We start from the raw sequence: 11,716 nt of genomic DNA on the forward strand, positions 1-11,716 counted from the left end.
TTTAACTTCACAAAACTAATCTTACAATAGAATCAGAAAATAAATTCAAATAATTTATATCGATAAAACATAAAGAAATGCATCAAAAATTTTTTATTACCAAATAAATTGTTAATCAACATTTTTAATAAACAATAATCGAAAATTCTAACTTGAACTTTTAAAAAATCCTTATTTTTGCGCACTATGTGGGAACCTAAATGTCGCATGAGAGCAAAAACTTTTATTTGACGATGATTCTAGGCTTTACTTCTCACAATTTTCAACTTGAAAAAATTTTAACGTTTTTTCTGTTATTCAAAATTTGATTTAGAAAAATTGATTTTTTGTAGAAAACTATAAATTCTCTCTCTCTCTCTCTCTCTCTCTCTCTCTTTAGGCCTCGTGTGGCACACCTAAATATTTTTTGATTCGGATAAAAAATTTTATACAAAATGCGGGTAGGTAGGGTCAACTTTTATCAACTGGACAAATTGAATTTCGAAAAAAAGTTTTATTCGATACAATTTAATGTGGATAGTATGCTTTTGAAACTAAATGAAACTTTGAATGACTGACAAAAGTTGATGATCAATATCTATTCAATTAGTGTTAAAAACCTCGCTAGAGAAATTGGCAAAATTTTCATCTTGAAAACAGGGGCGCTCAGAACCAACATTTTTGAGAGGGCAGAAACTCTCAATTTGCCGAATGGATCTCCAAATTTTGCCGAATGATAAAATACAGGTATACACCATTGAGAAGGAATAGATGGAGAGAGTGCAACCCTACTATCGCGATACGGCAACAGTGCCATGTGACCTGGGGAGCAATTTCGAGTCGACCGTAACCGCTGAAGAAGTTTCCATTAGCTGAAGCCATGAATGATAACAACCTTTAACTGTAGAAGGGAAAAATTAGATTTATAGTAATAGTGCAGTATTGTAGCGTTGTAAACTGTGAGGAAAAAGTCACACCAGGAGGTCCAGTAACCTTTCACTAGTGTGTACGAATGTTTTTTGCTTCTAAATAAAGAAAAAATAACATTTATATGCATTCAACGAGTACATATTCCACAGTTGCCTATAATTTTTAAATTTTTGTACTTATTTTATCTATAAAAGTTATAAAACATTGTATATCTTGAGTGCAAATAATATTTTAGTTCCATAAAAACACTTTTTACTTAACTAGTAATTATTTTAACGGCTCTTAAGCATTTTGTGTACATTTGCTTTGTTGGCGAGTATCTTCTCGCCAAGCTCCTGTGAACAGCAGATGCGCAAGAATAAAGATTTGCTATTTTTATGCTTCAATTTAAATACTAGTATGCCTGCGTATGAAATCATTTCAAAACATTGATTATAATACATATGAATCCATAAATTTTCAGTCAATAACAGAACACTTTAAACTATTTGTACATGCCCGTCATTTAAGGGAATAAACATCAAAATACATGAAAAATGCAATTACATTATATTTAAAATCCAGAAAGAAGTGGGGAGAGGGAATTTGAATGATAGGCCTGCATTTGTTTTTTTTTTATTATTATTATTATTATGCGGTAAAGGAGCTGGAGCCAGAGTTGCTCTGATTTGTAGCCCCGACTTCATAATAAGCGCCGTCGCGTCGTCTGAAAAATATTTAATGCCAAAAGAGCGATGGCGTGCCAAAACGCGACAACTTTCCAACCAAACAAATCACCTGACCTGGGAAACATTGGGTCCCAAGCCTATTTCACTGAGACATTTGCTATGGCTCCCTCCATTAGTATTCCTTCTCAATGGTATACACCATAAGTACATAAAATGAATATATACAGTGGCTCCTAAAAGTGTTCGTACACCTTGAAATTTTGTAGTAAAACCAAAATAACGCAAAACTGAATTAGAGTATGAAGTCCAATTTTTTTTTCACATCATTCCTATGCCATTCTGAATAAAAACCAGCAGTTTTTTTTTTTTTTTTTCCAAAATATTGCCAGATTTTATTTTGAAATTTGTCAAAAAACGAAGAGACAGAGAAAAAACACGCCACAAAAGTCATCGTACACTGAAATATTTTCGAATAAATTCATGATTAAAATTATCATATGTATTTTTTTTATTGTTTTTGCATTCTAATGACACTGTAAAGTCATTTGCCTTTAATTTTTTGTTTATTTATTCCCTAATATTCTGCTTATAATTTTTAAATGGCAGGTATGCGTAGAAAACAACAAACACGATTCGAAATTTGACTTTTTTCCCCTAACAGTAGCCATAAATTGGTTTAAAATGTCTCTAAATTAGTTAATTTATACCATTCTATAGTGAAGTGCTTGATAAAATGATTTAAAGACAAGAATCGGATCGAAAACAAGGTAAGAAAAGGTCAACTGGTAAAATTAACAAAGCGTGATCGGAGGTTTACAGTTAAAACAATTATGAAAAATACACATTTGAGTGCTGAAAAAGTTTCTGCAGAATTGAATGAAACATTCTATGTTTAATTTTCACCTAAAATTGTTCGCCAAGTTCTCGGATTAGCTGAATTAAAGGGGACCTCTTCACGCAGAAATTTTCTTGTTCGTACATATCCGTCGTAAAATCAATGATAAATAAGCTGAAAACGTTTTGGAACAACGTCTTACTTATATAAGAAAATATATTCAATATTTTGGGTTAAATTGTTGCATATCTGTCAATAGAAGAAGAAATGAGGAATTTAATCTTAAGAATTTAGTTGGATCAGTTAATCAGGACGGTGAAGGTGTTCTTGTGTGAGGGTGCATAACTGCATCAGGAGTTGGAAATTTAGAATTTTTAGAAGAAATAATGAATCATGCTGTTCATTTAAATATTTTAAAAACAATTTTAAACTATTAGCCCCAAATTTGATAATCAGAAACAACTTTGTTTTTTATCAATATAACGATAAGAAGTACACGTTTGCGATTTATGCCTCAAAAATTGTCCTTAAACTTAGAAATATCTCCTCAATCGCCAGATTTAAACTTAGTGGAACATATTTGGAGATATCTGGCGACTAGATTACGAAAATACACCATTGAAACGAAAAGCGAACTAGAAACAGTAAGACTCGAAGAGCGGCTGAACACTTACTCAGAAATTGCATAAAAAAAGAAAGAAAAAACAATGAAATCTATTCCAAGACGTTTAAAAGCTGTTGTTGATACTGCATGGTATTCTACTAAATAATAACTTTGTAAAAAGTTAGATCATCTATCAATTTTTTGACATTTTTTCAAAGTGTACGAAAACTTTTGTGAGATAAAATTTCCGGCAATTTTTGGTTTTTGATTTTTTTAAAATTATGTTTTAACGTTTTATTAAAAATTTTCATGTAGTTTTGTTAAAAATAGATCATAGATCTTATAATGAAATAATTATTCCGAAATATTAATTCTAAGCAATGGATAATAGCCAATTTCATTGAAAGCCGTAGATGTACGAACACTTTTGGGAGCCACTATATATACATAAGTACATAAAATGAATATGATATATATATATATATATATATATATATATATATATATATATATATATATATATATATATATATACATATTGTAACGGATTCGGTGCGACTTCCACTTTCTTGAAATGAAGACACAGTTCTTGATAATAAAAACACAGGAAATTTATTTACACTATGTACAGGAAAGATCTTCAACAACTGCTAAATTATTCATCAGCAATTAAGCAATTATCACACAACACCGTAAACTCAACGTTTACACACGTATTTACTTCCAAATACGAAAACAACACAGCGAAATGCCTCGCAATAAACAGAGCAAAAATGCACTCAGTTCGAAATCTCAATCGAAACTCAACTGTTTATCCATCGCTAACGCTTATATAGACACCGAAAAGAAATTTCTCAAATATTCCACACGCTTCTTTCGGCTTCCCGAAATGCGTAGACCGTTATCAATGAAAAGAAAAGAAAATAGGGGTCGTATACTTTAGCCGAATGAAAAAGGGGTTGTATATTCATTACGGGAAACTATTTACAGGTTACGTTACTACAATAATTACTATTTACAGGATTTGTAACATTGCCCCCTTCCTAAGGACTGCACGTCCCGGGCAGTACAATCCCCAGAAAGGGTGCAAAACTTCTATCACAAGTTTACAAATATACACATTAATTAATAACTAACAGATACAGAAAACAATAATAACAAGAAATATTACTAAACATTAAAAGCAAAAATTATCTACAACTTTTATGTTATCAACCATGGTTGTTTACGTAATACTCATGAACTATGGCCATAGTATGGGACTAACCGATCATAATGTACAACCCTAGGTTTTGCATTAGGTGATTTTTGGATCCTCACTACGACGTCATTTAGTCGGTTGAGAACTTTGTAGGGTCCATCCCAATGCGACTGCAATTTGGGTGACAGACCTTTCCGTCGGATGGGATTCCATAACCAAACCTTGTCGCCTTCGTTGAATTCATGTCCAGTAGACCTTGTGTCGTATCGGGTCTTCATCTTCTCCGCCGCGATGTTGATTCGCTCTCGTGCGAAGTTATGAACGTCTTCCAACCGGCCCTGGAGATCCTGGATGTACTCCTCAGGCGATGAAGGCGCATCCGGAGGACGACCGAAGACGAGATCACATGGTAGCCGAAGCTCTCGTCCGAAGAGCATCTGAGATGGGGCATATCCGGTAGTTTCGTGGACAGCACTGCGGTAGGCCAGCAGGAACAAAGGTAGCTTCTTGTCCCAATCCTGTTGATTTCTGGATACCATAAGCGAGAGATTATTCAGGATTGTGCGGTTAAATCTCTCCACCATGCCGTCCGATTGTGGGTGTAGTGGTGTTGTCCTAGTTTTCTCAATTCCGAAAATTTGACATAGGCCCTTAAACACAGCAGAGATGAAATTCCTCCCTTGATCGGAATGAATCTGCAAAGGTGTTCCATATCTCGAGATCCAATGTTGGACTAGAGTCTCTGCTACGGTGGTAGCCTCTTGATCTGGAATGGGATATGCTTCCGGCCATTTGGTGAAGTAGTCGATGGAAACAAGAATGTATTTGTTCCCATCAGCAGTTCTTGGTAGAGGTCCCAGGATGTCAATCCCAATTCGTTCAAAAGGAGCTCCAACGTTGTACAGATGTAGCTTCCCTCTGCTTCTCTTCTTCGGTCCTTTGCGAGCAGCACAGGCATCACAAGAACGGCACCACTTCTCCACGTCATCCTTCGCCTTGCTCCAGAAGAAGCGCTCCCGAACTTTATTGAGGGTTTTCAAGACACCAAAATGTCCTCCAGTCGCACTACTATGTATTTCTTTCAGAACATCTGAAATCCTGGATCGGGGAAGTAGTAACTGCCACCTAGATGTCTTGCCGTCGTCAGATTCCCATTTCCGGTGTAGCACGCCGTTCCGTAAATGGAGTGAGTTCCATAAAGCCCAGTATCTTTTTGTTGCAGGACTGAAGATGGAAACGTCCTGCCAGCTAGGGCGTCGACTGTCACTTTCCATGAACTCTAAAATTGGTTTTATGTCGGGGTCTTCAAGTTGATCTTTTCGAACTTGGTCATCACTCCATGGATCAGGTTCTGATGATATTGGAGTCACTGTCACCTGATAGGCGGTAGGGCTAGTCGTTCCATACTGTTTCTCGATTCGGGAACAATAGTGGCAGTTCTCAGGACAGGGTCTCCTGGATAAAGCGTCAGCATTACCGTGAGATAACCCTTTTCGATGCTTGATCTCCATGTCATATTCCTGGAGCCGCTGTATCCATCTGGCTATCTGACCTTCCGGCTTTTTGAAGTTCAAAAGCCAAGTTAATGAGGCATGATCTGTCCGAAGCAGAAATTTTCGGCCGTAGAGGTAATGATGGAAGTGTTCTACAGCTTTCACTATGGCCAGTAACTCCTTTCTGGTGACGCAGTAATTTCGCTCCGACTTTGATAAGCATTTGCTCCAGTAAGCAATGACATGTTCATTGCCGTCAATTTCTTGGGATAAAACAGCTCCGATGCCCTCGTTGCTCGCATCAGTGTCCAGGATGAAGGATTTTTCAGGCTGAGGATAGGCGAGGATAGGCGTTGATGTTAAAGCCTCCTTCAGTCGTAGAAATGCATCTCCGCATTCTTTGGACCATTCAAACTTTTGCTTGCTCTCCGTCAGCTTATGCAAAGGTCGTGCAATGTTGGAAAAACCCTTTACAAACTTCCTGTAGTACGTGCAGAGCCCCAGGAAACTTCGCAGCTGATGGATGTCTTCGGGACGACTCCAACTCTTGACTGCAGATACCTTTTCTGGATCGGTTTGTACACCTTCAGAAGAGATGATGTGACCAAGGTAGTTCACTTCCCGGCGGAACAAATTACATTTGGACGGGCTTAACTTCAGATTGGCTTCCTTAAGCTTCTGCAGCACCTTCCTAAGATTTGCCAGATGTTCTTCGAAACTGCGTCCCACGATGATGATATCGTCTAAGTAGACCAGACAGGATTCGTAGGAAAGTCCTCTTAACACTGTCTCCATAAGACGCTCGAACGTAGCTGGTGCATTGCAGAGGCCGAAGGGCATCACTTTAAACTGCCATAAGCCTTGTCCAGTTGTAAATGCTGTTTTTTCTCGGTCATCAGGGTGTATCTCAACCTGCCAGTAGCCGCTCTTCAAGTCCAGGGTCGAAAACCACTTGTGTCCGGAAAGAGTGTCCAAGGTGTCGTCTATCCGTGGAAGAGGGTAACTGTCTTTTTTGGTGATTTCATTCAGCCGTCGGTAATCGACACAAAATCTGGTGGAGCCATCTTTCTTTCGGACTAAGACGATGGGAGAAGCCCAATGACTGGATGAGGGTTCGATGACATCATTCTCCTTCATCTCTTTCAGGAGGGTCTCAACTTCTTCCTTCTTGGCGAATGGTAGTCGTCTTGGATGCTGCTTAATAGGGGGGTGTTCTCCAGTGTAAATCCTATGCTGCGTTAAATTCGTACGGTCAACATCCTCCGATGTAGATAAAAACAGATGCTTGAAGTCGTCCACCAATTGTTCCGCAGCAGTTCTTTGATCTTTCGATAATGGCGCACTCCCAATTAACTTCGACGTCAAGGACTCAGAAGACACAGTCTCAGGGGAATTGATTCTTCTAATGATGCAGTTTACTGGAGTACAAGTTGCCAAGACTTCACCTTTTCGGATATTCCTTGGCCTTTCACTCACGTTGGCGACTCTCACAGGAATTACATCCTTAGAAAGGTCCACAAGCGTAGATGCTACCAGTACTCCTTTTAGGCTATTGCTTAGGTTAGGGTATTCAATGAGTCCAAATCGAAAACTATTGCTTTCTTCAAGGGAGCCAGTATTAATGATTCTGACCTTGAGGGAATCGATAAATCTGTTTGAGCTATTATTTGATGAGCGGATTTTACATCACTCTCTGCAGGGAAAACGGCTATGTCTTCTCTCATCGAGTGCAGCTCATTAGTCTTGAAGTCGAGAGTGAAGTCATATTTCTTCAAAAAGTCCAATCCGAGAATGAAGGGGTCCGTGATATTAGCGACGAATGCCGTATGATGGTAGGTGGCATTCCCAAACACTATTTCCAAGTCCACTTTACCGTCAATCTCAATTTTGTCACCTGTCACAGTCTGGAGACTTACACGTGGCGATGTCCACAGCAGTTTCAATCCAAATTCACGAGTCACATCTGTCCTAATGATTGTCACATTGGCTCCAGTGTCAACAATCAGTCTGCAGGGGTTCCCATTTACATGTGCGTAAATTAAAAGTCCATCACTGCCACTACCAGAAGAGGAAATCTGCAGAGCTTTAGTAGTGGTGATTTCCTTCCCTCGCGTAGCTTGGCGAGCCGGACAACTCCTTCGCAGGTGTCCTTCACTACCGCATTTCCAGCACTTCTGCTCTTGTTTCTTTTGGGCTGTTATGCAGCTCAAATGTCTTGTCAAGTCACCGAGTTGTCTCTCAAGTTCAGCGAGGTGGGACGACCTGGAATCAGACTCATCAGCTTCCTGAGTCCGGATTAGATGGCGATCCACACGGGTTGCTTCTTGGGCGGCCTCGTATCTCATCGCATACACAACGGCAGAATTCAGGTCTTTGACATCCGCCATCCGTAGAGCTTTCTGGATTTCCGGATCTCGAACCCCGTCGAAGTAGTATGAGTGCCAGGTTGTCTCGAACATCCGCAGGACAGTCGCAAAAAGCAAGATGAGACAGTCTCTCGACGTCCGCCGCTAGCTCTTGCAGGGTTTCCCCGGTTTTCTGGAAACGGGACTTCAACTGGAGTCGGCTGAAATCTTTCTGGCACTTCTCACCGAAGCGAAGCTCCAACGCAGATGTGAGGGCGGCGAAATCCAGGCGCTGGCTGTCCGGAAGGGTCTGGAGAATGTCCGCTGCGTCACCTCTCAGGGATGCTGCAAGATGACAGGCCTTGGTAGCAGAGTCCCATCCGTTCGCTTCCGCCACTATCACGAATTGAGTTTTGTAAACCTGCCACGAAGTTTTCCCATCAAATGTGGCAAGTTTAACGGACGGTCGAGCAACCGATGTGGGAGCGCCAAACTGTACAGAGCTGCTTTCCGCGGTCGCCAATCTCCTTTCCATGTCTTTAATTATTTCTTCCTTAAATGAGGTAAATTTCTTGTCTTCTTCTTCCAACTTATTTTCCACATTGGCGATACGCTCTTCTACAGTATCAAATTTTTCTTCCAGAGCATCGACTTTATCTGCCATGGCGGTTAGTTGATTCTCCATCATGGTTTTCATCGACGTTAAGTCACTTTTCATTTCATCTTGACTTGTAGTAATTTTAGTAGTTAAATCATTATTTAACTGTTCTTGGTTAGTCGCTAATTCATTTTTTAATTGTTCTTGATTTGCAGTAAAACTTGCAGTCAAATCACTTTTTAATTGGTCTTGATTAGCCGCCATATCATTTTTCAATTGTTCTTGATTAGCCGCCATATCATTCTTCACAGAGGTGATTGCGTCAAGAAGTTGTTTTAATTGTTCATCCATTGCGCGGGTAATCACCATAAAAATAAAGTCCAAATTTAAAAAGTCTTTATGAAAAAAAATGTCCAAAGTCACACTTACGGCAAGAAAGTCCTGAAGTAGCCCCACGTTGGGCGCCAAATTGTAACGGATTCGGTGCGACTTCCACTTTCTTGAAATGAAGACACAGTTCTTGATAAAAACACAGGAAATTTATTTACACTATGTACAGGAAAGATCTTCAACAACTGCTAAATTATTCATCAGCAATTAAGCAATTATCACACAACACCGTAAACTCAACGTTTACACACGTATTTACTTCCAAATACGAAAACAACACAGCGAAATGCCTCGCAATAAACAGAGCAAAAACGCACTCAGTTCGAAATCTCAATCGAAACTCAACTGTTTATCCATCGCTAACCCTTATATAGACACCGAAAAGAAATTTCTCAAATATTCCACACGCTTCTTTCGGCTTCCCGAAATGCGTAGACCGTTATCAATGAAAAGAAAAGAAAATAGGGGTCGTATACTTTAGCCGAATGAAAAAGGGGTTGTATATTCATTACGGGAAACTATTTACAGGTTACGTTACTACAATAATTACTATTTACAGGATTTGTAACAATATATATATATATATATATATATATATATATATATATATATATATATATATATATATATATATATATATATATATATATATATATATATATATATATATATATATAAAATAGCGGATGATCTAGTAACGCGCGAGCTTCAACAATGAAACTCACGTCACGGCATGATAATTTGATAATGTGTTTTGGTAGTGTTTAACATGCAGGGAAAGTCTTTAATATGACAAGGCTAAACTTGATCCGGTCACTTAACTGTTTTACTGGTAAAACTGTGTCATTTCAGGGGAGTGAAGAAACGAAAAAGCGGTTAACAGTGAAGGCTACCAACTGGAGTTAAAAGTTCATCCACTGGAGTTAGGGTTACAATTTCAAGTATCAAAATATCACCGAACAGGCAATGTCTTCGTTAAAATGTGGAAGAAGAGAAGCAATTTTCACCCATCATTCCTTGACGGGCAACTTTCTAGTAATAATTATAATAACAGAAATAAGAATTTTTTGTCCTATTAATAATAAGAAGAAGAACAACAACAACTTATAATGAGGAGTTTTCAAAAGGTAAGGTAACAAGGGCTCTGACAGGTCTATAGATACTCTGTCTGGATAAAAATCACTCAATACATGACAAAAAAAGACTTTCAGCCCATTTTTTAAAGAATTTGTTTAAGTTGAATATTTTTAAAAAAATACTTTAATCGGTGCACTTTTATTGTTCACGCTTCTGCCGATGACATCACAAGTGATGAAATGCCATTCAGTGTTGCCATTCACAGAGCAAAATATTTAATTCGCATATTTACTCACGTGTATTGGCAACGATATGGTTGATAGCGAGCGTAGAGCGCCATATTTAATTCGCTTTCTGATTATCATAACGTGGAATCGTGGTAGAAAATGCGCCAAAGCGCATCATTTGTGACGTCATCAAGACCACGCCTTGTTTGAAAAATCAGATATTTTAAAAAATTAATTATAAAATAACTGCTGGGAAAATAAAAGTATTTTCTGAGTTAATGTCACTTTTATTTTTATTTATTTATTTATTTATTTTTTGCTTATTCTATCAATTTAACTGACTAAAAGTAGTACTTTTGACTGAAGGAAACAACCCCATTGCTTCCTTCAAATGTAGAAGAGTAGTAGAAATTTTCACCCGTCATACCATGACGGGCAACTTTTTAGTATTGCAATAATGTCCCTAAATTTGCCGAATCGTCAAACAAGATTTGCCGAATACGAATTTTTTTGGGAGGCCACAGTGACCTCCCGTGACCTCCCATCTGGAAGCTCGTGCTTGAAAAATCATAGGAAATAATTACTGCCCGACTCCCTCCGATTTTAAATCTTATTTAACGCTTCGCAAATTTAATTTCCGTTGAAAAAAGAGGTGAAATTGCATATGTGACATAACTTTCTCAGACACAAAAGAAATTGTCAATGTAAATAGATTCATAAAGCCGCACGCTTGAAAGATTCCCTTTAGGTTACCTCGTTTTCGCTTTCTCCGATTTTTTTTTTTTTTTTTTTTTTTTTCGCTTTCCTTTTCTCTTGCCTGTGCCATAGAAATTATGGGCGTTGTTCTCGTGACAAAAGAAACCAGTTCATTTTCCAATACCAAATGTTACAGTGCAGTTGAAAATACTTACGAAAAAGTAAACAATTCCGTTTGCTACTCGTATTTTGGACCATATGCACTTTTAAAAAGTAGCAAATCAAAGTAACTATTTGCTGACTTTCTGAAAAAAAATAACTTCATCATTTTTATACAAAAATATAATTGAGTCTGAAAACACCATAATTCACCAAACTGTCATTAATGGTGAAGAAAAAGAACTACGGGCGTAGCATAAAACAATTTGTCCTGGTTTTTAACCGACTTTTAAAAGGAGGCGGTTAGAGTTCATACCGTATGTATGGTTTTTTTTTTTTTTTTTTTTTTTTTTTTTTTTTTTTTTTTTTTTTGTCCACTCACAGCAGGGTATGGCTCAACTTAGGTCCCATTAATTTGTTTGACCATATTTGTTCTTTAGAAAAAAGTTATGGTCAAAAAACAGCAAATTTCATGCATTTTCCCTATTAAATGATTAAATATAAAACCCATTGG

This window comes from Uloborus diversus, chromosome 2 (assembly GCF_026930045.1).
Source record: "Uloborus diversus isolate 005 chromosome 2, Udiv.v.3.1, whole genome shotgun sequence".
Taxonomy (NCBI): Eukaryota; Metazoa; Arthropoda; class Arachnida; order Araneae; family Uloboridae; genus Uloborus; species Uloborus diversus.